This window comes from Lissotriton vulgaris, chromosome 8 (genome assembly GCF_964263255.1).
Source record: "Lissotriton vulgaris chromosome 8, aLisVul1.2, whole genome shotgun sequence".
In the NCBI taxonomy this organism is placed as follows: Eukaryota; Metazoa; Chordata; class Amphibia; order Caudata; family Salamandridae; genus Lissotriton; species Lissotriton vulgaris.
The window spans coordinates 1,497,169,898-1,497,197,526 of record NC_141696.1 but is presented as its reverse complement, the minus strand read 5'-3'; the positions used below and the strand labels follow the sequence as shown (position 1 = coordinate 1,497,197,526).

General features: G+C 50.1%; 1 protein-coding gene and 1 pseudogene across 1 annotated transcript in view; both read right to left on the bottom strand.

The window, feature by feature from the left end:
- ATP6V1A (ATPase H+ transporting V1 subunit A) overlaps nucleotides 1-27,629 on the bottom strand; it is a 328,148-nt gene that overhangs the window by 272,187 nt on the left and 28,332 nt on the right. The window lies entirely within an intron of this gene.
- The window catches only part of LOC147698989 (TSC22 domain family protein 1-like), a 51,784-nt pseudogene continuing 33,295 nt past the window's right edge, over nucleotides 9,141-27,629 (bottom strand).

Here is a 27,629-nt window from a genome sequence, read left to right as displayed (position 1 = left end):
CGTGAATCGCCATTTTAAACAGCAGAGACATACAAAAGTGTTAGCCTTTTTAAGCCCACCTGGCACCTTTTTGAAGAGCATATTTCTGAGAAAATATTTAACAGGTTTTTACAAATGCAAAAAAACATGATTTCTAAGTAAAGTTCTACTTTAATGACAAGTTTCGTTTCAAATTTGATCAGTAGTTTTTGCTGTAGATGCAAGCAAAAATTTCTATGGGGGCTAAAATGGGGAAATACACCTTTTGTTCCTGTATCACCCACCTTTTCACTTATTTTTCCCTGCACATACATGCATGAAATTTGGCACACTGCAGCTTCGCCCACTACAGTATTTGGCTGACATATTTTATGCAATAATAGACAAATCACAAATGTCTTTTGAATGGAAAGTTCACGGTCTGTTTTGGCTGCGTTTATTGTACAAAATACAGGAGTATATTAAATATTGGCAAACCCAAAAGGTCTCGCTTATGTAAGGGCTATTGGCTTTGCCAATATGTTTTAGCCATGTTGTACACCAGCGTGGCTGCTTTTCAGCATGACTAATGTGAGTGGCTTAGAGTGGAGTGGTCTAGAGTGGAGGGGCATGGAGTGTTGTAGAGTAGACTGTTTAGAGTGAAGCAAAGTGTCAGTGTTGTGGAAGGTCTTGGAAGGGAGGGGCACAGAGGGGAGGGAGTCTAGAGGGGAGGGGCAGAGGGGAATAGTGTGTCATGTTGCAGAGTGGAGGGGTGTAGAGTGTTGTGGAGTGACATAGCGTAGAATGAAGTAAAGTCAGTCAAAGTACTTTATTTTGGCTTCACAGCCATAAAAGCAAAATTAAATATACATACATCAAGTAGATCTTAAAAGTGAGGGAATTGCAAAAAGGCAAGGTAAAATGTAACATCAAGAACCAGAATTGATAATGTACAACAGTAAATTACAACAATGACAGCCATGACATGTGATAAATAACTGCCCAATCCCGCAGATTTCGGAAGCACATGCAGGAGGAGCCCAGAGCACAATCTAATATATAATATATAAAAAGAGTAAAAACATCACTGATACTTCAATCCATGTTCTATTATAAACTACATGTTAAAACAAGCATTTACAATGCAATGGTCTCGGCATTATTAAAGGTAGAGCTATTGGCATTGTTCATGACATTTTTTTAATGTTTTTTTTTAAAATCATAAATAGCATTGTCATTTACATTACCAATAGCTTAATTGTTAAATAAATGGCATTGTCATTTACAATGCCAATAGCTTAATGGCTCGCATATGCATGACCTATTGCATTTACACCCACACAGAGCCACACACATACACAGCCACCCACATTGAGTCATTCACATAGAGCCACCCACACACACAGAGCCACCCTCACACAGACAGAGCCACCCACACATAGAGCCACCTACAAAAAAAGCTATCCACACAGAGCCACCTACAAAAAAAGCTATCCACACAGAGCCACACACACACACACACACACACACACACAGAGCCCCCTACTCACACAGAGCCCCCCACTCACACAGAGCCCCCCACTCACACAGAGCCCCCCACTCACACAGAGCCCCCCACTCACACAGAGCCGGGGTAGGAGGGTGGAGGGAAGGGAGAGAACCCAAGAGGAGAGCCGGCGCGAAGAGGGAGAGCAAGCAGAGGTGGGGGAAAGCAGCACCAGCGAAGGGAAAGAGCACCGTGAGAAGAAGGGGAGGCAGTTCATGTCTAGGGAGGGCAGACAAGTGATGGAGGAGAAGGAACAGACAGGCGGAAGGAGGGTGATTCGAGAGGCGACAGAGAGGGATTGGAAAGAACTGAGACGTGAGAGACGAGACGAAGACGAGCAGAGGCGACCAGACCAGTCGGAGAAAGAATAGAGAAAGATGGCTTATCTGTAAAATTGCCATTCATTTTAGAAGCGTCGTTCATTATTATGCAAACTTGTAAATGATGTCGATTTTTATGATAAACTGAGCATACATGCGTTTTATGTTTATAGTGTTTAATAAACCGATGATAAACTATTATTTTGATAAACAATAGATCAGCGGGAGCAAGCAAAAGCCGAGAACTGCTGGGGTAGAGAGCCGGAAGTGGGTTCTAGGTCAAGGAATGGAGAGATAGCAGAGGTGTGGAGAACAAGAACAGAGAGAGAGAGAGTGTAGTGTATTACTATTCTTGTGTACTGTCATCATTTTAAGAATGTATTGCAGTATATATTCTTTGCAGAATGTATTTCTTTGAATTGTTAGGAGCCCTCAGCAGTCGGGAGTTCGATGGGCTTTGTCAGTTGCCTATCGGACTTCGGACTGGTGAGGCGCTCCTCCTGTGGTTGTAACCTGAGGATTAAACTTCACAGTTTAACCATACTTCGTCTCTCTTGGATTTCTTAGGATCACATGGTCTTTTACATATTGGCGACGATCGGGATTTTGTTGCAACCACCGACCCACGCAACAGATGGGATTTAACTCTGCCACTAATTCTCGTTTCGGAAAGGACTTTACCAGTTGCTTCCATTCAAATTACTGTGAGTACTGTGGCGAGTTCATTTTCTTCGTAAAAGATCAAGTCTGAACTCTTTACGTTGGAATTTACCTTGGATTGGTGTAAAAAAGACTTTTACTGCCTTGAATTTTGGGTGCCTTATTTTAAACTTTTGCAAGTCGGTGCGGTGCGAAAGACTTTGTTAATTTTTTTATTTTTTTTGTATTGGGTGTCATGTGTTAAACCCTTACAAACTGACGCGCTGCTCTACGTCTTCATTTCTTTAACTGAAATCGGCACGCACCTGCATTTTGTAAATAAGCATCCACAGAACGATTCCTTGGAACTTTCTTCTCGGCATTATTGGAATCCTCTGACTGACTGTGACGTCTTGCGATGCATTGTGGGAGTAGCTGCGAGTGACGTCTGACGTTTCACTGCGGCCATCTTTGTAAAACTCTGAAGCATCTTCAACGCTAGGAGTTCTCCGTCTTTTATTTTCTTCGCCTTTCATCAATTATCCTCGGATCTACAGAACTCCTGCAAGGCTTCGTTTATGCTTTCTAAGGCATCATAACACTCTGGATTTCTGGAACATTGTTTTATTAAAATCCTTTCTGGTTCTTCTATGGTCACTGTTAGGAGTTAACACAGGCCACGGAAATCTTCATCTTTTCGTGTGTTTCTACAGAATACTTTGGAACTTCCAACCCTTCGTGCAATTGCAGCACCGGTGATTCGCACACCTTTTCTTTGGAATTGTATTTATTCTGTGTTTATTTATCTATTTACTTACTTATTTATTTATTTATTTTTGTTGTCATAATTGTGGTATCATTTTACAAGTGTCAAAGTGTTTAATGACAAATTCGAGTTGCTCACATTTTCTTTAAGAAATGTCTTCTGCAAAAGAGGTCACTCAACCCCCTCCTTTTTTAGATAAACCTGGTAAGCCCATATTATTGTGGTCAGAATGGTTTGGTTTGTTCGAGAACCATATTGTAGCCATTGATGCTACCGATTATGCTCCCCCTCGCAAATTTGCTTTATTATTTGGCTGTTTAGGTTTGGCTGCTCAACGCATCTTTAATAGTCTTGTACCTATTCCTCCTCCTTCTGGCCAGTCAGGTGATAGACAGTGGAATGTCTATGTGGAAGCTATTGCGAGACTTAAAAACCAATTTGAGGAATCACCCAACATTATGTTGGAGAGGCACAAATTTTATAAGAGAAAACAAAAAGAAGATGAGAAAATCGATGAATATATTTCTGCTTTGAGGGTCTTAGCTATCACCTGTGATTTTGGTCCTCTGCTCGACAACTATATTCGAGACCAATTTGTTTTTAATTGTGATTCTCCTAAGGTTAAAGAAAGGATTCTTAGCTGTAAAAATCCCTCTTTATCTGAGGTTATAGATCTTAGTCTTAGCATTGAAAGATCTATAATTTCCACAAAAGCAATGATGGTTGATGCCTCTCCTAAAGTGAATTTGGTTTCAGATGAGTTGGAGGAGGAGGGTCTATATGCTGTTGGAGGGAAAGAAAAATGGGTCAGCAAACCTGGTCAAAATCAATCTAAGCAGGGTTTCTGTTTCAGATGTGGATCTAAGTTTCACATGGGGAATTTTAAAGGGTGCCCAGCTGTTAATAAACGCTGCACAGGTTGTAAGAAAATTGGCCATTTTTAGAAAGTATGTAGGTTTCAAAAGAAGCCTCTTAAAGTTAACTGTGTGGATGTGGAAGATTGTTCTGAGTATTTTGACAATCTGTTATTGATGGTCGAAACTGATGACAATCTAACTTTTATCAGGGGTCCCTTATGTGATGCTTCTATTGATGATATTAAGGTTCATGTTATGGCTTACTCGGCTTCGCCTATCACTATTCTACGTGATACTACCTTCTATGAAAAATGGGGGAGAAATGTGAGTTTGACTCAATCAGATGTAAATCCGAAAGCTTTCGGAGAGAAAGATATAGATATGTTGGGATTTTTCTTGGGAAATCTTCAGGTTCTTGGAAGATCTATTGTTACAAAGATCTATGTGGCTATTAAAGGGAAAGACATTGTGAGATGGAAGGACTTGGCCAAGATGGGTTTGTATTTAGTCCCTGGTGATAAAAATCCCGTTAAAGTTCGTGAATTCCCTATTTGTTTTGTGGAGGGGGGCCAAGATAGAGCGATCTGATCTGCGTAATGATTTTATGAATGTTTTCAGTGATAAGATTGGTTTAGTCAAGGGAGCTGAACACAAAATTAGACTAATTCCAGGGGCAACTCCAGTTTCTCATAAGGTTCGTCCGGTTCCTTTGAGTGTCAGAGCAGAACTAAAGAAAATGTTAGAAGATTTATGCAAAGATGCAATTATTGAGCCTTCTGAATCCTCCCAATGGGTCGCCCCCATTGTCGTTTCCCGAAAAAAAGAACAATGAGATTAGGCTATGTGCGGATCTCAGCGGTCTTAATAAAAATATAAAAGTAGACTGTCACCCACTACCTAAGATTCATGAATTGTTGGCAAATTTAGGTGGGGCTAAGTGGTTTTCACTGTTGGACTTGAAATCGGCCTACCACCAGGTGCCTTTGGCTAGGGAGTCTCAGGAGGTGACTACCTTTGTTACCTTTGTCACCCCATTCGGTGCCTTTAAATTTTTGAGGCTTCCGTTTGGGTTGGCATCGGTGGCCAGCGTCTTTCAAAGGCTAATGGACTCCTTATTCAAAGACCTTGTGCGGGTACAAGCTTATTTGGATGACATTTTGATTTTCGCCCAGACAATGGATGAACACAATGTTTTACTGAGGAAGGTTCTTTCAATTCTAGGGACAAGAGGGATGACCGTGAGGGAGGACAAATGTAAATTTGGAGTGCCTGAATTGGAGTATTTGGGTCATACCGTTTCGGAATCCGGTATTAGACCAAAATTTTCCGTGGTTAGGGCCTTGAAAGAAGCAAAACCACCAGGGGATAAAGATGCTCTCCGTTCATTTTTAGGTCTGGCCGAATATTATGCTAGATTTGTTGTTAACTATGCTCAAACTGTGGAACCTCTGCGGTTGTTACTCAAGAAAGGTCAGAAATTTGTCTGGTCTAAGGAGTTGGATGAATCTTTTATTAAGGTCAAGGAATTGATTGTTTCGGCGCAGGCACTTCAGGCGTTTAGGGATGATTGTACATGTATTATCTCTGTGGATGCGAGCATGAAAGGCTTGGGGGCGGTTTTAAGTCAACAAGTAGATGGTAAAGAGCATACGGTGGCTTTTGCCTCTAGGTCATTGAAGGAGTTTGAGAAACACTATAGTACGATTGAAAGGGAGGCACTAGCCTGTGTGTGGGCGGCTCAAAAGTTCAAAATGTCCATCTGGGGGAGGAAATTTATTATGCTTTCGGATCATAAACCACTTTCTTTTATTTTTTCCAAGGTTACTGGAACAAATAGTGTGTCACCTAGGTCGACCAGGCTTGTCTCCAAACTTCAGGAATTTAATTTCGAGTTAAGGCATATTGCGGGTGGCAAGAACTTTAGGGCAGATTGTTTCTCCAGGATGTTGATGGACAAGGATGATGAGGAAGATTTGGTTGAAGAGGACGTGGAATGTGTATCTGTGGTGGATGCCATTGAGGATTGGAATTCTGTTTTTTCGGAAGATGAGTGGAAAAATGCTTGTTTGAAGGATACAGTTTTATCTCAAGCTTTAGAATTTGCTTCTGGGGTATGGCCTGATTCAAGAAATGTATCTGGTGACCTTAAGTGTTTCTCTAAGGTTGCAGAGGAACTTTCTGTGAAAGATGGTATTTTACTGAGGGGTGATAGATTTGTCCCTCCTAGTAGTTTGAGAAATGTGATTGTGAAATTTGCTCACGTTGGCCATTTAGGAGTGACGAAAACTAGTATGATAATTAAGTCACATTACTGGTGGCCTGGTATTGATGCTCAGGTAAGGGCTTTAGTTAATAATTGTAAAGAGTGTTTACTTTCTGATAAGCATTGGAAAACGCAGGATGCCCCTCTTCGACCTGTTCAGTTCCTTGGGAGTGCTTGGGAGAAGGTAGGTCTGGATTTCTCTGGTCCTTATAATGTTCTGCCTGAAGGGAAGAGGTTTCTAATTTTAGCCATTGATTACTTTTCAAAATGGATGTATTATAGATTTGTTGAGTCTCCGAATTCTGATAATACCATTTCATTTTTGGAAAGGGTATTTTTGTTGGAAGGGGCGCCTCAACTTTTGGTAACTGATAATGGTACACACTTTGTGTCAGATAAAATGCGCAAGTTTTTGGAGGTGCACGATATTAAATAGTTGAAAGTGACGCTTTATTCTCAGTCTTCAAATGGCTTGGTGGAGCGTGGAAACAAGATATTGAAAGAAGGTATTCAGACTGCGATAGCCTCTGGTTTGGACGTGGGAAATTTTTGGGAAAAAAAGGTGTGGAATTATCATATTTCACCTCATTGTACGACCCAGGTGTCTCCATTTGAATTGTTAAGGGGGAGGAAAGTTCATTCTCCTTTGTTTCCTTCTTGGCTTCGTAATAAGGGTCCAGCTCTTGCTAAGGAGACTCAGGAAGGACTTGATTCGACAGTTAAGCGAAAACAGGAAATGATGAAGGCAAATTTTGACAAAGTTAAGAACGTGAAGGATGTGCATTTTGCTGTTGGAGACTGGGTTATGATCAAGAAACCTTATAAGGTTTCTAAAGGTAATTCAATTTTTACAAGTCCTGTTCAGATTTCTAAAGTTAGTAAGAATGCTGTGTATTTGGGGGAGAAAGGTTGGTGGAACGTTAGACAGGTGGTAAGATTGTCTGAGGGTCAAGCTGCTCTTATTAGAGAGAAGAAAAGTTTGCTTGTACAGGAAGGGTGTGATTGGATGCATTGGTTGCAACTGGATAGTAGAGTTAATTCTTCTTCTTCCTCTTCTCTTCCATTGGGCAATTCTGAAATGGCTTCCATTCCTTCTTGTAGTCGGAGTGGTCGTGTCAGGAAAGTTCCCTCTAGATACAATGAGTTTATTTCTTAATAAGTTTTGTTTATTTTTTTTATTTTTTTTTGTGCAAAAGGGGGAAGGTAATGTAGTGTATTACTATTCTTGTGTACTGTCGTCATTTTAAGAATGTATTGCAGTATGTATTCTTTGCAGAATGTATTCCTTTGAATTGTTAGGAGCCCTCAGCAGTCGGGAGTTCGATGGGCTTTGTCAGTTGCCTATCGGACTTCGGACTGGTGAGGCGCTCCTCCTGTGGTTGTAACCTGAGGATTAAACTTCACAGTTTAACCATACTTCGTCTCTCTTGGATTTCTTGGGATCACATGGTCTTTTACAGAGAGATAGAGATAGAGATAGAGATAGAGATAGAGATAGAGATAGAGATAGAGATAGAGATAGAGATAGAGATAGAGCAGGAGAAGAAAAGAAGTTGGCGAAAGAGGGAGCAGGGAAAGTGCAAAAGCGGGGGGGGGTGGGGGAAGTGAGCGGAGAGGGACAGGTCTGACCGCAAAAGAGAGGGCAGACAGAGACAGAAGAGGGGGAGCTGAGGGCAGCAGCGAAGAGGGGAAGGGAAGGCTTGAGTGATGGGTACAAGGCAGACGGAGGGGCATGAGAAAGCGATGGGGAGATGGAAGGGGCAAGGGTACAGACAGAGCAGAATATATAGAGGGGGTGGAGGCGAGTTTAGGAGAAAGAACGGAGATAGGACTGAAGAGAGGGAAAGAACAAAGGGGTGCGAGGGAGAAGAAACAGCAGCGACACCAGGAGAGAGGAATACATCCAGGGGAGCAGGGAGAGGATAAGAGTGTGGAGAAGCGAGATCAGAGGGAAGGAAGATGGGGGAGAGGGCTGGGGACAAGTAGAGAACAGGGGAACTCCAGAAACCGGAGGTGAGGAGGGATGCGTGCACTCTGAGGAGAGATGGCAGAGGGAGCAGGTGGAGGCGAAAGGAGAAATCTGAAAGAGGGTGAAAGAGCGGGTGCTGTGATGAGATATGAGGGGTGGAGGTGAGGGTGGGTGGGGGGGGAGGCAGTGAGGAGCGGATGAGGAGATAAAAGTACCGTTCTGAGTTCATGAATGAGAGCTGGGCTGGTGGGGAACTGGAGGTACGCCTTGTAGAAAATACATTGATTCATATCCTGTACAGAAATGAATAACTAGGAAAAGGTTCAGGAGAAAAAACAGACTCATGGGCAAACAACAGGCAGCTGTACCCTACCATCTCAGACACTCTTGACCCGGCTTGAAATACCTGGAATTCGTCGAAGAGAAATTGCACTTTACTTCTGGAAGTTTGTGTCGAATCACAAACACACAGTAGTACCTAGCAGTTACGGAAACGTGTGCTTTAAGACACACGGTTTCTAAAAGCAGTTTAAGTGGAGTTAAGGACATCCAAAAAGTGCCGTCCAAAGTTAACCGATGTATAAATCTTTTTTAACATAGTAGTATTAAATTAGGGTTCAGATCTACAAAATTAAAAACCATGATGCATAGCAAGATGCACAGCAAGATGCACAATTACCCCCAATACTGTAAGCACAAAACAGAAGGCACAAAAGGAGAGTACTAGAGAGTGTTTTCGAAGTCACAGGACACGCCATCACCGAGTCAACCAAATTGTGAAAGGGTAGAGGGTAGAGGGTACACCAAGGCCATCACATGACCTTACCGGTCATCCTCGCCATCGACCAGAGGTAAGGACTTCAAGGGAAGAAGCTGACCAGGACCCGCTAGACTGCCACCACTCCCTTCCAAAGAAGTTGAACGACCTATTCCTGAAATGCCTTCAGCGATGATGGACTGCGGCAAACCGGCGACCGAGTGCTCCATGAGACGCCTTGCATCTGGGATCTGATTTGCCACTGACTGGATGAGCGAGGGCGCAAAGATTTGAGCAGAACTTAGAGGTATCTGGTGTGGCATGTGCTGAGACACCGGTACACTGGCAGGATAGTGAGCAACACCCTGAGCCCTGTTGTGTACAGTGGGGGGCTGGGACATGACAGATGCGGGGCCCAGACCAGCAGAAGCTGTCAAGCTGATCTGGCTAACAGCGGCTGAGGCAGGGGGAATTGGGCTGACAGCCGGGATCTGCTGATTACTCATTCCTTGAAGCACGGGTTCCAATCCTTGAGCCTGGGGTTTTGCGGGAACGGGGGCCTTCTGCGCTGCCATGACCAGTTGCTGAGGAAGGCTCCGCGGGCCCATCGGCACCCCTTGGGGCTGAAGCAGCTGCAGGAGAGGTGCGGTTAGAGTGGGGGCACTCTGCTGCATGACGGAGGGCATTCCTTGGTTAATAGCTGCTGGTGCTTGCTGCGCCGTGGAGGGCAGATTCAAGTGCTGACCCACTGCCACATTATGACTGGACTGCGACGCAGTGGGCAGATTGAAGGATTGACCCATGCTGTGACTGACAGACTTTGCAAGGGGGAGATTTATTTGCTGGGGCACATTCTGACTGGTGGCCACTGATGTGGGCATCATCGTGGGTGCATGTGCAGCAGTCATAGCAGAGGCCGTGGATTGTGCTTCTGCGGCTGTGGATTGCATGTGTGCCGAAAGATTATGCCCGGGAGCCCTGGCTGTCCTGGCACTACCAAGGTCTGCAGCTTATGGGGGTGCTGCAAGTAATCAGCCACGCTCCCTGTAACAGTTCTCGGAGCAGCCGGCATGGCGAGGAGGGCGGAGGGAATCTGCTGCTGGGCTGCATAGTGGAGCTGATGGGGCAGAGTCTGTACAGGCTGTGAATAGGGGGGTTGTTGGTGCACTGAAGGCACGGCCCCCATACTATGACCAGCCGAAGGGTTCAATGGAGGTTGGTAGCCCGGCTTTTGCTGTCCATAGCCGCCTTCAGGCGGGTGCGATTGTGCTGGCAAGGTGGCACTCTGAGCCCCGGGCTCCGAGTACCCCTGCTGCAGACCGAGGCCTGCGCACTCCGTATAGTGGCTCAGAGTGCTGCTGGCGGAGCTCTCGCTGGTGCTTTCCCTCTCCTCAGCCGCCTGCCTGACACTCTCCACCACCCTGTGAGGGGCCTCCACAGGCTGCTCCCGCTCGTAGTACTCAGTGCAAGTCCAGCGGCCCTTGCGGAAGGGCTAAGAGCTATAGTCCAGTTTCACCACCCGGAACTGTGATGTGGCCGCCGCAGTGGCGGGAGCTGCGGGGGGAGGGGGCTAAGTTTGCGGCTGCCTCACGGCCGACCCCAGCGCGGCCGCCGCCACCGCAGCCTGCGCCACCTGTGCGATGGAGCCCCCGGAGGCCGGATGGGGGGCTACGTGCACAGCTCCAGGGAGGTTGTTCATCATGTTCACTGCAGCCATGCCCCTGAGCAGGCCAGCGGCAGGAGGCTGCAGGGGCACGGGGTGCAGGGGCCCGGCGATGCCATTTATGAGCAGCGGATGAGGCTGAGGAGGGGGTAGGCCGGGCAGGCGCGGCTGGTTTGGGGGACAGCGCCCAGCAAGTGCTGCAGCTGCTCCTCGTCGCCACGCTCGTCACAGGACAACTCCGGCACCGCTTTCTGTTGGGAGTCCTCGCTGGACGGCTGAGGGAATCCCGCCTGCTCCTCGTCAGCTCGATCCTCCAGCTGCTGTTGAGCGGCACTCAGGATATGCTGCGGCGACCGGATGCCTGAAGAAGGCGGCGCAGCCTGGATTACGCCGTGCACCTTCCATGATTGCCGCAGAGGATTAGGCTCGCGCACACCAGGAAGTGAACGCGGGCGCCTGGGTGCGGTCTGCTCCGTCGGTGGCCGGTTACTAAAGGTTTCCTAGCGCTACAGCCTGACGTCAAAAACGGGCAGCGTAAGAGCCTGGGGAACAGAAACCAAAAAAACACCGAAATATTAACTTGGGACTGCTGCCCGAGCAGAGCAGCCATACAAAGAAGAAGTATTTGTTCGTCACAAAACGCAACGTGACATTGCAGGCGGTGGTGCTTGTGAGTCGGAAGCCCGTGGCGCAGTTCTTTTTTCTCGCAGGTGTCAGCAGTTGGAGGAGAGCAGACTAAGCGACAGCTGTTCGTATCAGCTGAGGAAACTTTGACAAGAGAGGAGCCCTCCACACGACCACATTTCTCCGAGGCGAGGCAGAAATGCCTCGGAGAAACCACTGCCATTTTCGTGATTGGGGGGCGTGTTTTCGTTCTCTCCTCTTCCCATTGGCTGGAAGGTAAAATTCCAGCCAATGGGAAGAGGAGAGGGCGGGACTTAAAGAAAGACCCAGAAACGCCCCCGAATCGCGACAAGGCGGGCCCTGAACTGAGTGACGCTCCTCTCCTCCAATGGCTGGCCAGCATTTACGAGGCCAGCCAATGGAGAAGAGGGGCGTGTTCAGGCCTCCATACTACACACATAAGATTTCGGCTCCACCCACTGCTTACGCAGTGCGACGGTAGCCGAAACCTAAAAATAAATAGATTAGAGAAATGAGGCTAAAAACTTACAAACTAAAAAATAGAAGAGGATAGTTATTATCATCTCATTCACTATAGTGTTACATAGCAGCAAAGGGAATATAAAGCTAGTACAAACAGGAATATCATCTATTACCCTGCTATTTTCCCTTTAGAATTCCTCTACGGGTACACCACATTGCGAATAAGAATTTTGAGGATGTGACTACAAAGAGTGGTGAGGTTTCATATTTGTGTAGCCTAAAAACCTCATGGTAATTACCAGGGCCGGACTGGGAACCAAAACCGGCCACGGCAAAGTGCTCGGCCGGCCGGCCCTCCCTCCCCATTCAGTGGGGGTTGGAGGTGCCGCTGAGCTGTTTGCCGGGACCGGTTTTCGGCCGATTTTGGTACAGGGCCGATTTTGCAGCTATGAAGTTTTTAAAGACCTGGTTGTTCACCCAATAAAGTTATCCGGCCCTCCCACACCGCTGTCTAGTGATGGATCTAAAGCGCCGGGACACTCTCCATGAGTAGCCGAGCGCTATAGAAAACCCCCCACATAACATAACAAACGGCCCTGTAATAAAAACGGCCCCCAAGGGCCAAAAACCGGCCCCCACCCGTGCGGCGCACCGGGGGATTGCCCGGTGCCCGCTATGGCCACCTGGTAATTACTTAGCCCTAGATTTCTACACAGCTGGTAGACCTACTTCGATCTAGACCCATGGTAAGCAGGACAGAAAAGTATTACATGTAGTTCTGTCTCCTCCGCTACAGCACAACCAGGGCAAAGAGATTGGGCTGAACACTTCCATTTATTTGTAAATGCACCTAATGGTGGGTTCCAAATCTAAATTGGATAAATAATTGTTTTGCCAAAAAAGGTTGGATGTTATCCAAGGTCTTTTCCAATTTGTACTGCTGCTTGACATCGAGAAACCTTGCTGTCAAGGAGCATGAGATTGTGCTCTTAACTAAGTAGCAAGTTTGAATTCCTTCATAGCTGTGACTAAGGCTTTTTTCGGAGTACTGGGACAAGAGTCCTCTGGGCTCAACCATAAATTACCATACCCTAGAGAAAAGCACAGACTCCTCACATAAGATAACCAAGGTAAGTTTTTAGCCCCCAGTTTACACATTACATCCTTCAGCTCCTCCCTATGGTTGATTAGCTCTGGCGTGCTCCATATACGGTGCCAGAAAAGGAGAGGGCGAGAGGCAATGATGTCAGAAATGGGACTGATAGCAAGGTCCATCCTAAGCGGAGTTAGGGGCGTGCTCCTTTGGCAGCCCTAACAACTGTCTCAGAAAGGTATTCTTAGTTACCTTAAGTGAATGGGATGAACAATGTCCCCAGAGTTCAGCACCATAGAGAGATGCTCCCCTTGCTTGTATTTTATAAATTTCAGCCGGTGGGCATATCACTTTATGGGAGTACTTTTTTTGTAAAATTTTTATTTTGCATACAGAGAAAAAATAACAATTAACAAAAGACATCACAGTGGTCGCATGGAAGGTCCCACACAGTGGGAAGGCTGAAAAGGAAGATGAGGCAGGGCATTAAAGCAACAAAGTCTTCAGTGCTGGTAAAGTCGGCAGTCCCGCAGCAATCCCCCGCCGAGGGGTAGCTCAAATAGTGCAGCCAGCAATTAGTCCAGGAGTTCTCCAGCGATCAAGTATGCCTCATCTCGGTGAAGTAACTGTCCCAATGCGACACCCTACCCTCCCCCCAAAAACAAAACTCCCCCCTCCCCCCCCCCGTGACGGCGCCGCTCGCAAATCTCATGCATACACCAAGCACACTCTAGAGTTGAAACAAGTGCAAGTTCCTCAATGACGCCGGGCAAACAGCCGAAGGCAAGCCAGCAGAAAGAAAGGGCACCAAGGGGCCCCACACGTGCTTGAAGTTTTTATATTTGCCTATAAATATGTCCGCCATTCTCTCAAGACTCAGAAGTCTCCACAGTCTGGAGTGCCAAAGGGAAACCGCCGGGGCCTCCTTACGTTTCCAGGCAGAGGCCAGCGTGAGCTTGGCCGCGCCGAGGCACAGCCATAAGATCTTTTTGTCGGCTCGCGATTGGTGTTCCAGGCCGGGATCTCTCAAACCCAGCAAAACGAATTCGGGGGAGTCATCGATAGGGTACTGCAAAATGTCTTTAATATGCGATAAGATCTCGGCCCAGAAGGGCTTAATGATCGGGCAATCCCACCAGACGTGGCGGAAATCCCCCAAAAGGCCACAACCCCTCCAACACCTGTCCGTGGCCGCCGGGAAAATGCGATGAAGTCGAGCCGGAACCATGTACCATTGCGTTAGAGTTTTGTAATGTGCTTCCCTCAAGAGTATGGAGTGGTTAAACTGCGTCATGTCCTTCCAAAGCGCCGACCATTCTCCGTCAGTGATATCCCTCCCCACCATCTCCTCCCATTGCTCCATGTAACGCGGTCTAGGGGAAAGGGCCGAGCGGAGCAGCAGCCGATATAAAAAGGAGATAGCCCCCTTCATGGCCGAGGTCTTCAGGAGAAAGGCCTCAAAGTCGGATAAAGGTCTTGTCGCCGCTTCTCGCACCGCGGGCAAAGTGGCCCAGTGTAGCAGTTGTAAATGCCGGTACCTTTCCCCCGGCGGCACTTGATAGTCCCGCATGCAGTTCTCGAACGTCAAGGGTTCGGGGCCATGGAACAAGTGAAGTAATGCCCGGCATCCCCCCTCCCTCCAAACGTCAAAGGGGCCCTCGGTGAGCGCCGGGGAAAACTCTGGATTAAAATGCAAAGGGGTGAACGGGGATGGGAAGGTCGTCCATCTCTCGTCACTGGCCAGTGTGTCCCAAACTTTCAGCGTAGTCCCCGTGGGGGTACTAATGTACGCGTTTACCGGGCGGTCTCGCTTCGGCTTCCACGCTAGGTCCCAGATGGACCGGCCTGCCACACTCCGGTCCATGTGCAGCCAGTGTTTGTCAGAGAACTGCTGCGACCACTCCACCATAACTCTAAGTTGGGCCGCCTTGTAGTAGAGGTGGAAGTCCGGAAGGCCTACCCCTCCGTCGTTTCGCAGGCGCCGCAGGAGTGTAAATGAAAGCCGCGCCCGACCGCCTTGCCAGACAAATTTCAACATCATCGATTTGAGGTGGCTAAAAAAGGTAGAGGGCAGTGGAATAGGCAAGGCTTGGAACAGGTATAGATATTTGGGGAGAAGGACCATTTTGATAGCATGCACCCGTCCCAGCCAGGACAGGAATCTAGGCTTCCATTTCTCCAGTTCCACGCGTGTTCTGGCCATGAGGGGCGGGAAATTGGCCGCAAAGAGACCGCCCACTGTCGGGGTGAGGAGTACCCCGAGATATAGCAGGGACCCCGTGGCCCAGGCCAACGGTGTCGTCGCCTTCACCCGTGCCACCTCGGCCTGAGATAGGGTCAGATTCAGGACATGCGATTTGCCATAGTTGACCTTGAAGCCGGCCACCGCCTCAAATTCCAGCAATATATCACGTACACACGGAAGGGAGTTAGCGGGGTCGGCCAACGACAAGAGGACATCATCTGCAAACAGGGTGATCTTGTGCTGTTCCCCAGTGAACGGGATGCCCTTCACCCCCTCATGCTCCCGAACTGCCAGCGCCAGAGGTTCAATGCTGAGTGCAAACAGCAAGGGCGAGAGGGGACATCCCTGCCTAGTGCCCCGCGAGTGTTGGAAGAAGGACGACAAGTGGCCGTTCACCGCCACCCGTGAACGCGGGCTGCAGAAGTTAGCTCTTACCATCGCGACGAAGCGATCGGAAAACCCAAACGCCCGTAACGTGTGGAAGAGAAAGCCCCAGTCAACGCGGTCGAAAGCCTTCTCCGCATCCAGCCCCACCAAGACCGCCGGGATGCGGAACCTGTCCGCCTTCTCTATAAGGTGGATGACCCTCCGGGTGTTATCATGCGTCTGGCGGCCTTTGATGAAGCCCGATTGGTCCGCATGGATAATCGACGGCAGCAGGTCTTGCAGGCGGCTCGCTAATATAGCCGAGTAGACCTTGGCGTCGATGTTGAGTAAGGCTATAGGGCGGTATGAGGCACACCATTCCGGGTCCTTCCCCGGCTTCGGCAGGACCGTGATCACTGCTTCCGCCAGGGTCCCAGAATTCACCCCAGGTCCAGCCATGTCGTTAAAGAGGGCGACCAGGAAGTCACACACCTCAGTCGCATAGGTCTGGTAAAAGACAGCGGTGAACCCGTCGGGGCCGGGGCTTTGTGTAGTTTCAGGTTTTTAATAGCCGCGAGAACCTCCTCCCTTGTAATCGGAGCCTCAAGTAAGTCATTCCAGGCCCCTGGCACCTGCGGAAGCGATAAGCGCTGCAAAAATGCACGTTGATTAGCCGCATCCAACTCTTCCCCCGCGTACAACGCGGCGTAGAAGCGGCCAAAGACATCAGCTTTCGCCCCGTCATCGTGCTGGAGCACTCCTGCTAAGTCTCTAATCCCACCTACGTATTCCCGCTCCCTCTTATCCTTCAATTGCCGGGCAAGGTGTCTACCAATCTTGTTGCCCCCAGAGTAGGAGAGCCGGCCCAGCCGCAACAGTGTGAGTTCAGCCCTATTCGCGTAGTGAGACTTCAACTTGCCCCGTACTGCCATTAGGGGACGCAGGGTCACCCTCGAGGGATTAGCTTTGTGTTCCCTCTCAAGCGCGAGCACCTCTGCCTCCAGCGCTTCCCTCTCCTTCCTACGTAAGGTGTTCAATTGCGAGTTGAGGCCCAGGCACGTCCCCCTGATCGTCGCCTTAAAGGCGTCCCAGGTAGTCATTAGGGACGTGTCCGAGGGGGGGTTGCTATCAAAAAAGTCCCGGATGGCCTGACGCAAGGCCTGATGGGATACCTCGTCTCGGACCACCGAGGCCGGGAAGTACCATTTCCGGTTCGCGGTGTCCGGCGGCGACCACCGAAGCGTGAGCACTAGAAGACTGTGATCCGAGACAGAAATCGGGAGAATGGCGGCATCTAAGATGTTCCCTCTAAGGGACTGGCTGAGGAAGATGTAGTCCAGGCGGGAGTAGGAGTGGTGCACATGGGAAAAGAACGTATAGTCCTTCACAGCAGGGTGAAAAAACCTCCAACCATCCACCAGCCCCATCTCCTTCACCCCTCTCTGTGTACTCCCCGAGAAAACCCCCGTGTCCGCCCTCCGACCCCCCGAGCTGTCCATCTCCCCATCCCAGACCAAGTTATAATCACCCAACATGAATACAAGTCCTTCCGCAAAGTCCCCCACCTTCTCCAGCAGCTCCTGCAAGTACTTATTTTGGCCCGAATTAGGCAAGTAGAGCACCACAAACGTACACAACCTGCCCTGTATGTGCCCCTTGACCATCAACCACCGTCCTTCTCTATCGGTGCGGACCCCCACAGGCTGAAAATGCAACGCTGCCTTAAACATTAACGCCACTCCCCGATGCTTCGTGACAGCTGAGGACCTGTACACAATGGGGTACGCCCTGTGTCGGAGCCGCATTTCATCCTTTCGAGCTAAATGGGTTTCCTGAAGCCCCACCACATCAAGGTGATGGTCTACAAGGTATTTCAGGACCTTCTGTCTCTTCTGAGGGGAATTCAAGCCCTTGACATTCCAAGTGCCTATACTAATCGGCATAAGAGACACCTCCCAAAGACCTTGCTATCAGAAATACAAATGGCGCCCAACCCTCCTTCCACCCCTCCCCCCAACCACGTGCCCCCAAACGCTCCCAGAACAGTCGTAGGCTCAGCCCCTCTACAGCATGGCGCGCAGTCCACCACTCAGTCTCTACATTCATCCCCAAAGGCCTGCCGTCACGGCCCCCCCTCCCCCTCCCCAACAGTCCCCCAACCAAAACCCCCCCGAACCAACACAGAACATTGTACAAAAATGGGGAAAAAAGTGCAAAAACCATACTCAACAGGATCGGTAGGCCGAAGTCCGTAGGAAGCCCCCAATCGAGTGACAGGCCAGAGGAATGAAGCCACTATTCCCCTTGGCCGTAATCAAGGTCGTCTCCACCAGAGTACTTGCACACCCTCGATCAGAAGGCCCGAGCCTTCCCGGCGCCAATCCGCCATTTGGGGATCACGCCGCCCCAGAGCTGAGCTGTGAAGCAGCCAACGTGGCCGAGGCCACCGAAGCGACCGCTGCCCCTCGTTCCTGCAGGCTGGTAGAGAGGTCCGGACGTTGTCTTGCAGGGGATCCGGCGGGGGAGCGCCCTACCCTGTGCCAAGAGTTCGATCGGCGGCGCCGCCGAGATGGGGAGGCCGCCGTGGCCTGTGATGATGGAACATCCGCCAATCCCAGAAGCTCTTTTGCCGCCTGAAGTGTGCGTACTTGGGCCAGGCGGTTCTGCCATCTGAAAATTATTCTGAAAGGGTGCCCCCAAGAGTAGGCGATCCCCCTCTCTTTCAGGAATGCTGTGATAGGACGGAAGTCCCTTCGTTTTTGTAAGGTAGAGGCCGCCAAGTCCTGGAACAGCTGGGGTCTATGGCCACGGAATTGCAGTGAGTCGATGGTCCTGGCCTTCCGTAGTATCCTCTCCTTGAGTTGAAAATCGTGGACGCACACCAGTATGTCGGGGGGAGGACCCCCCCCTCGCCGCGGCAAGCCCACCCGGTGCACTCTGTCCATCCGTATCTCCGTTGTGTCCTCCTCATCTAGGACCTGGAGGAACAGCTCCTGTACGTATCCCCGGAGGTCTCCCGCCTCACCGTCCCAGGGCACCGCCCGTATACGGATGTTGTTCCTACGGGAGCGGTTTTCAAGGTCTTCCGTATGCAGTTGGAGGTCCAAATTCTGCTCGGTGAGGCGGATAATGTCTTGCTGGAGCATATGAACATCTGTGGCCACGCTCAGGTCCCTGTCCTCCAGGGTCGCCACCCTCTCACCTATGCCGTCCACGTCCCTTCGCACCTCCCGCAAGTCGGAGGCGAGCTGCGACCTGAGTTCCGATATGTCCTCCTTGATGGAGGCAAACAGCTCCGACATGAAGGCCTTCGTCACCGGAGCGTCTTCATCAGATTGCCTTGATGACCCACTAGCTCCAGGGGAGGCCGGTTGTTGGGAGGCCTTGTCCTTCCCCTGGTTTCGTTTGCGTTGCACTGTAGACATGACGCCCTGTGTCGGCTCCACGTGGCCAAGGAAGCAGCGGGGTCTGCCGGCGGGCCAGGCACTCGGTTCCTTCCTTCGCCTCCAGCCGTTTCCAGGTTCCCCGCCCTCAGGCACTCGACTGTGAGCGTCTCCCGTATCCCAGACGGGAGTTCCAGGGGGCCAGCGATCTGCCGCCTCGGTCCTCCGAGCCTCCGCCACCAGTGAGCGATAGAGTCACTCCCGGGCCCCGTCGTCGTCCGGCTCCGTGCAGCGACCCGGCCCTAGGCTCGGACAGTTCAAGCAGGCCGCAGGCGCCACCCACGTGGGGAGTCCAGTCGATGGCGTTAGCAAGGGGCTACCGGTCGTGCAAGTGGCGCTACTTGGCCAGGGGTCCTCTCCCAGGCGTGGCGGGGTATGAGCCAGGTCTCGCCGATAGAACCTCCCTCGTCCAAACTCCGGTCCGCTCAGCCGACCGTCTGCTCCAGTGCCTGCAGGCGGATCTAGGGCCCCGCCCCTCGACCACGCCGGGCCGCGATGGTTGGAAAGCCCGGGGTCTCACAGGCCGTAGGCTGCGAACGTCCTCGCAGGTGCTCTGGGGGTCACACCGCTCCGGGGACCCCGCCAACGTCCGCCGCTCTGCTAGGCGAATGTCTCCGCCACCGTAGGGGCTCGTGGGTGCCCCCAAAATCGTGCTATTAGTTGCTATGTTGGATCAGCGCCGGAGCGGCACGAAAAGGCGTCCTACTCCGCCGCCATCTTGGCCACGCCCCCCTTGGGAGTACTTTTTAAACACTTTGAGGATGCCTCCCAAAGACTGGGTTAACTTCAAATTAGCCTTGGTTACTGGGATCTCCAATCCATTTTATCGTTCAGTGAGATACCTAGATAATCGAAGGTAGAGACTATCTCTAATGGTCTTTGTTGGAACTGGGGTCACCAGTCCCCTAGGGTAGCATGGCACGAGCGGGTATGCATCCGAAAGCTTATGTGTAAAGCGACCATACAGCACACGCAACCACTGAGTCAGATACATGGGCACGCAATTAGGGACACCACTCCATTGAGCTTATGTCAAAACTCAAGTTAACTTTATTAAGATAGAGCAGGATCAGGGTATTAGAATGTCATCATAAAATTAGCTTATTAGCTTTCCACTAAAATACATGTGTGAGAACACTTGGCAATAAATACTGGATGAATAAATAATAAATATTAAATAACCACAGGCCCGACCTTGGCCTGGTTTCTCATCATCACCTGTAAGAAATACATTATAAGGTCATGAATACAACACTGCGTTAAGTAATGAGAAAACGTTTCACTAAAGGTGTAACATCCTATTAACCTCAGCATTAGACTCCTCCTCCCCTATTAGGGGTAAAACTTATGAATGCATAAAGGATGTATCATAAATAACTTTAGGCTTCGACAAATATAACACTCAAGAGGCAAAACATTTCATTATAAATAAATGACCTCTTGTGTAGGTTAAACCATCTCCCTATTTGGGAATACAAACACCTCACTGGGGAAAACCAGCATTTCATTTAGGCATTTCAACATAGTATACATAAAACATTCCCTTAAAGGCAGATCATTTCTCTATGTAACATTCTTTGTTAGAAGTTAGGCCCTTCCACCTTACATGAGTGATAATCAGCTGCTCAATAAAGACTCAGGAATAACCTTCCGGTTTACCCCCTTGGAGGTAAGTAATCAACTTTTACTTGCAAAACACACTCCTGCAGGAATAACGTTTTCTTAGATAGCTGAAAGGCATCGCACTAGGCAGAGTTAGACATTTAACTACCCAGTACCAAATATTCCTATAGGGCTTTCCATCCTAATATGCAACAGTGCATTTCATCTATTAGCAGTGCACCCCTCATTATTCAGGTCTAAACATTCCATTAATTCCAACTAAACATGGCATTAGGCAGGAATGTAGAACACTTCCTAACAGATCAAGCCACATCACATTTATCAGAAAGTCAATAAAGGCACTTTCAAAGTATCAATTTACCACACTAAACAGTATTAGTAGTACATCTCATTAGCTCTGTAGTGCAATTATCATACTTTGCTTACTCAAATGCATCCCTCATCACAACATTACTTTAACTATTGGCAAGCTCAGCCCTTATTTTAGCTCAGGTAACCAGTGTCCTTTGAATGAACAACTTTGCAATTCTTCTACTTATCTTATCAAAGGTGACATTGGTAAATAGCACTTAATTCCGCTTCCCATAAAACCTGGCCAGGGATTCCTCATGGACGCTGTACTCAAGGGGGCCAGAATCTCAATTTATGGCACCAATTTATGGAGTAGAAGTCACTCCCCCATGTCTCTCCCTCCTTACTTGTTACTGGAAGTTGGGATCGTCCTGCTTCAGGCTCACCAGGGGAACAGCCAACGAAGGGGGTCAGGGATTTACCACTGAAGAGGCCCTCAGAGCTCGGGCCGGCTCCTCAGTAGGGCTCCCAAGCGGAGGCCAACCGGGGCAAATTGCTCAATGCTTCACCAGCCCCTCTCGGGCCTCCCAACACTCCCTCCCTGCTCGCGCCAGAGCCGCAGTGTGGCGCTCGAGCAGGAGGGAATAGCAGATCACTCGGCGCTCCCTGGAGACCTGTGGCGCCTTTCCTCAGCGTCGGACTTCCAGAACGCTTCCTCTGCGGGCATGCGCAGTAGCGCTAGGCTGGCGCCGCCTCAGTCTGCGCTCGTTCGGAGAGCAGACACTCTACTCCTCTGCCCCTCCTTCCGGGGAAAAACAGCCACAACCAGGCATGCGCGAAGGCACCAATTAGAAGTTTCTCACCGGCTTTCCTCAGACCACCGGTTGTCCCTCGGCCATACACGGAAGCGCGGAAAGCGCCCCCGGGGTCCCGCTCACGAGAGGAAGCCTCGCAAGGTTCCTCAGCCTCAGTGGATCCCGGGGTGGACTAGACTAATGCGCGAATGGTGCCCCAGGGGTCCCAGTCACAATCCGGCGCCGATCTCTCCTGGCCACAGCTCACAGCAGATGAGAGGTAACTCTCGACGGGGGTAATTGGGTGAAGGGACAGTCAATAAAAACCGGGGCAGTAATCCTGGGCACAGAAGCGCTTCGCTGATGTAGTGCTGGTACCTAATGTCAGCTACCAGATGTACAGCGCCTCACAACTTCACAGCGCTTCGCAGGGGCATACAAGATAGCGCTTAGAGGCACTAATACAGAGCTTCTCCAGATGAGGGAAACAATACAGTGCTTACTATAGGCAGTCAATAGCGCTTACACTAATAGACTATAGCGCTTTCAGGGCACAGCAGATGACAGCCTTAGCGCTGGGGCCAAATTCAGGCAGTTCTGGAGGCTAGCGCTTCAGCAGTAGCTGTCTTAGCACTTGGGGCACTTCACAGCGCTTTACAGGGGGGGCAACTTCCACAGCCCTGCAGGCAATTCACAGCGCTCCCACAGGACACAGCAATTCTTCACCAGTCAAGCGCTTGGAGGGCAATGTAGCGCTTAGGCAGTTTCTAGGTTGGCGCTTCATCAGTAGTTGCTTAAAAATAGAGGCAGCTCACAGGACAAGCCACACAGCAGTGGCAGGTTAGCGCAGGAACCCCAGGTGGCGTCAGGGGGCACAGGGAGCGACACAGCGCCAATACCTGTTGGGTTCCTCAAAAGTCCTGTGGTGATTTGGTTTTCTTCTTGGCGGGATGTTTCTTGCGCCCTTAGTTTCTTGGTTACTGGTTCCTTAATTTCTTCTTGGCGCAGCTGTTTCTCGCGCCCTTGTAAATAGCAGTTGGGTTCTTGTTTCCTTGAAGGGGGTTAAGTTGGTGGCTGGTGTTGGATCTCCTCAGCCAATCCCCTCAAGTGGTCCCTGGGGGTTCCCTGCCGCGGGGCTAGGTCAGTGGGGGGGGAACAGGATACCTCAACACTTGTAAAGCAGCACACTAGGCCCTGTCATTCCAGCATCATAAGACCCTGCCCTGACCCCCACTGCCTATCCTCCTGCATAGGTACTTCCCCAGGTCTTCCCCACAGCTTCTCTCCTTCTTCTCCTCAGGAAAGTTCCCTCTCTTTCCTTTAATAGTGCCAGTTGACAGTTGGTAGTGTCAGTTGGTGTCACCTCACCTCTCCCAGAAGGTTCCAGAGGCTTCCGGAGGTTCCACCATTCTACCTGTGGACAGGCTGGCAGGCTAAGATGGATACATTGCCTGAGGGTTCCAGCCAGCCCCTGGCTACTAGAATGCGCCCTCTAAACCACGCTGCTGCAGCAGTGGTCTGTGGCGGCCATGTTAGGGGTAGGAAGTACCTGTATTTTAACACTAGTTTTACACTACACAGGCCTTTCTCCACCACACAAGGCCTACACCCTGTTGTTTCCATAGGGGCATTCTAAATTAACAGGGGATAAAAAGCGAAAAATTTTGGGGAAAGGGCCAAGTCTCACACATCTCCCCCCCCAGCCAAAAGCCAGGGTAGACTGATCATTCCCTTGACGGGCTTCCCTGCTTGGGGCGGAAAAAGGTGGACGCAGGCCCAATACCACCATGACATCCTCGCTAATCCAACCACCCCACTGGTGTTCCTAGTGGGATGCAGCCAGGACAGACCTCCAATCCAGATGTCTCTGGCCCTTACTCTCTCTCAGAGTGGGGGGCAGTCGCCCCAGGCCCGTGGTACCTTTTTCCACTCTCCTCCTCAACCTAGGGTCTAAACCCTTAAGTTGAATTGGTGACAGGGGCGAGACCTACCTCTCCCTGCACCCCCTCCCAGGGTTCCGCACCCTCCCTCCTGGATGACACATCGGGACAGCCTAGTCTCCCAACCTGGTGTTCTCTTAAAGAACACTCCAGGCCCAGTGACCACAGCTGGGGCACCTCGGGACACCCCTGGGAGTCACAACCGGGGGAACTCTGAATCCAGAGATTCCTCCCGCCAGGTCAGGCAACCCCTGAACCTGGCCACCCAACCCAGGATCTTAACCCCATGGCTGGACCGGTGCCAGAGGAGAGCTCTCCCTCCCTCTGCACCCCCCTTCCAGGGTTCCGCACCCTCCTCCCCGGATAGGTACCCCTAGAAGTCACAACCGGAGGAACTCTGAATACAGAGATTCCTCCCGCCAGGTCAGGCAACCCCTGAACCTGGCCACCCAACCCAGGATCTTAACCCCGTGGCTGGACCGGTGCCAGAGGAGAGTCCTTCCTCCCTCTGCACCCCCTCCCAGGGTTCCGCACCCTCCCACCTGGAGTAGTACCCCTGAGAGTCACAACCGGAGGAACTCTGAATACAGAGATTCCTCCCGCCAGGTCAGGCAACCCCTGAACCTGGCCACCCAACCCAGGATCTGCGCCCTGTGGCTGGACCGGTGCCAGAGGAGAGTCCTTCCTCCCTCTGCACCCCCTTCCAGGGTTCCGCACCCTCCTCCCCGGATAGGTACCCCTGGAAGTCACTCTGGTAGGGTCCTTAGTCACCGGTACCCCACCCTCCAGGTCAGGCAATTCCTGATCCTGAAACCCCAGTCCAGGTCCTACACTCTGTGACTGGTCTAAACTCCGAACCTCGGGTACGCTGCCACCATTGGAAGCACCTGGTACAATAATTCCAAGGCCTTCAGCTCTAACTCTTCTAGCTGAAGCCTGTGCACCAGCTTCCTCTCATCCATTGCAAGGCTCTCACTCTCCCTCTCATGCTCTATCATCTTAGACAACGCACACCCCCAGTTACTCTACTCCCTGCCCCAGAACATCCTCCCGGTAGCACCTTGTCAGACACAACAATTTTGAGTAGGCCTGGGTCTTCTGGTGTGCCCGCCTCCCTGGGTGTGACCTGCCCCTCCTGTTCCCCATCCCCTCTCCCCTCTGGGTGGGCTCCTACCTGTGCTCCCAAAGTGGTACGGAGTTCCTTCTTCCCTCCGCCCAACAGGCACCCCATCCCCTGACAACACTCCAGTATGCCAGGTGGGGACTCAGATAAATCTGGGAAAAGATACTAGGACGTGGGTGACAGGATTAGGTCTAACAGATCTTGATACACTCACAGGCTAGACAGTGGAGGGGTCAATTACTTTGGCTTACACACACAATAATTGTGCAGCCCGATTGCTGTGCACCCTGTCCCAATGGAGGGTGCTGCATGGTCACAAGTCCTGGATCCCACCGCTCGACACCAATATGTTGGAACTGGGGTCACCAGTCCCCTAGGGTAGCATGGCACGAGCGGGTATGCATCCGAAAGCTTATGTGTAAAGCGACCATACAGCACACGCAACCACTGAGTCAGATACATGGGCACGCAATTAGGGACACCACTCCATTGAGCTTATGTAAAAACTCAAGTTAACTTTATTAAGATAGAGCAGGATCAGGGTATTAGAATTTCATCATAAAATTAGCTTATTAGCTTTCCACTAAAATACATGTGTGAGAACACTTGGCAATAAATACTGGATGAATAAATAATAAATATTAAATATTAAATAACCACAGGCCCGACCTTGTCCTGGTTTCTCATCATCACCTGTAAGAAATACATTATAAGGTCATGAATACAACACTGCGTTAAGTAATGAAAAAACGTTTCACTAAAGGTGTAACATCCTATTAACCTCAGCATTAGACTCCTCCTCCCCTATTAGGGGTAAAACTTATGAATGCATAAAGGATGTATCATAAATAACTTTAGGCTTCGACAAATATAACACTCAAGAGGCAAAACATTTCATTATAAATAAATGACCTCTTGTGTAGGTTAAACCATCTCCCTATTTTGGAATACAAACACCTCACTGGGGAAAACCAGCATCTCATTTAGGTATTTCAACATAGTATACATAAAACATTCCCTTAAAGGCAGAGCATTTCTCTATGTAACATTCTTTGTTAGAAGTTAGGCCCTTCCACCTTACATGAGTGATAATCAGCTGCTCAATAAAGACTCAGGAATAACCTTCCGGTTTACCCCCTTGGAGGTAAGTAATCAACTTTTACTTGCAAAACACACTCCTGCGGGAATAACGTTTTCTTAGATAGCTGAAAGGCATCGCACTAGGCAGAGTTAGACATTTAACTACCCAGTACCAAATATTCCTATAGGGCTTTCCATCCTAATATGCAACAGTGCATTTCATCTATTAGCAGTGCACCCCTCATTATTCAGGTCTAAACATTCCATTAATTCTAACTAAACATGGCATTAGGCAGGAATGTAGAACACTTCCTAACAGATCAAGCCACATCACATTTATCAGAAAGTCAATAAAGGCACTTTCAAAGTATCAATTTACCACACTAAACAGTATTAGTAGTACATCTCATTAGCTCTGTAGTGCAATTATCATACTTTGCTTACTCAAATGCATCCCTCATCACAACATTACTTTAACTATTGGCAAGCTCAGCCCTTATTTTAGCTCAGGTAACCAGTGTCCTTTGAATGAACAACTTTGCAATTCTTCTACTTATCTTATCAAAGGTGACATTGGTAAATAGCACTTAATTCCGCTTCCCATAAAACCTGGCCAGGGATTCCTCATGGACGCTGTACTCAAGGGGGCCAGAATCTCAATTTATGGCACCAATTTATGGAGTAGAAGTCACTCCCCCATGTCTCTCCCTCCTTACTTGTTACTGGAAGTTGGGATCGTCCTGCTTCAGGCTCACCAGGGGAACAGCCAACGAAGGGGGTCAGGGATTTACCACTGAAGAGGCCCTCAGAGCTCGGGCCGGCTCCTCAGTAGGGCTCCCAAGCGGAGGCCAACCGGGGCAAATTGCTCAATGCTTCACCAGCCCCTCTCGGGCCTCCCAACACTCCCTCCCTGCTCGCGCCAGAGCCGCAGTGTGGCGCTCGAGCAGGAGGGAATAGCAGATCACTCGGCGCTCCCTGAAGACCTGTGGCGCCTTTCCTCAGCGTCGGACTTCCAGAACGCTTCCTCTGCGGGCATGCGCAGTAGCGCTAGGCTGGCGCCGCCTCAGTCTGCGCTCGTTCGGAGAGCAGACACTCTACTCCTCTGCCCCTCCTTCCGGGGAAAAACAGCCACAACCAGGCATGCGCGAAGGCGCCAATTAGAAGTGTCTCACCGGCTTTCCTCAGACCACCGGTTGTCCCTCGGCCATACACGGAAGCGCGGAAAGCGCCCCCGGGGTCCCGCTCACGAGAGGAAGCCTCGCAAGGTTCCTCAGCCTCAGTGGATACCGGGGTGGACTAGACTAATGCGCGAATGGTGCCCCAGGGGTCCCAGTCACAATCCGGCGCCGATCTCTCCTGGCCACAGCTCACAGCAGATGAGAGGTAACTCTCGACGGGGGTAATTGGGTGAAGGGACAGTCAATAAAAACCAGGGCAGTAATCCTGGGCACAGAAGCGCTTCGCTGATGTAGTGCTGGTACCTAATGTCAGCTACCAGATGTACAGCGCCTCACAACTTCACAGCGCTTCGCAGGGGCATACAAGATAGCGCTTAGAGGCACTAATACAGAGCTTCTCCAGATGAGGGAAACAATACAGTGCTTACTATAGGCAGTCAATAGCGCTTACACTAATAGACTATAGCGCTTTCAGGGCACAGCAGATGACAGCCTTAGCGCTGGGGCCAAATTCAGGCAGTTCTGGAGGCTAGCGCTTCAGCAGTAGCTGTCTTAGCACTTGGGGCACTTCACAGCGCTTTACAGGGGGGGCAACTTCCACAGCTCTG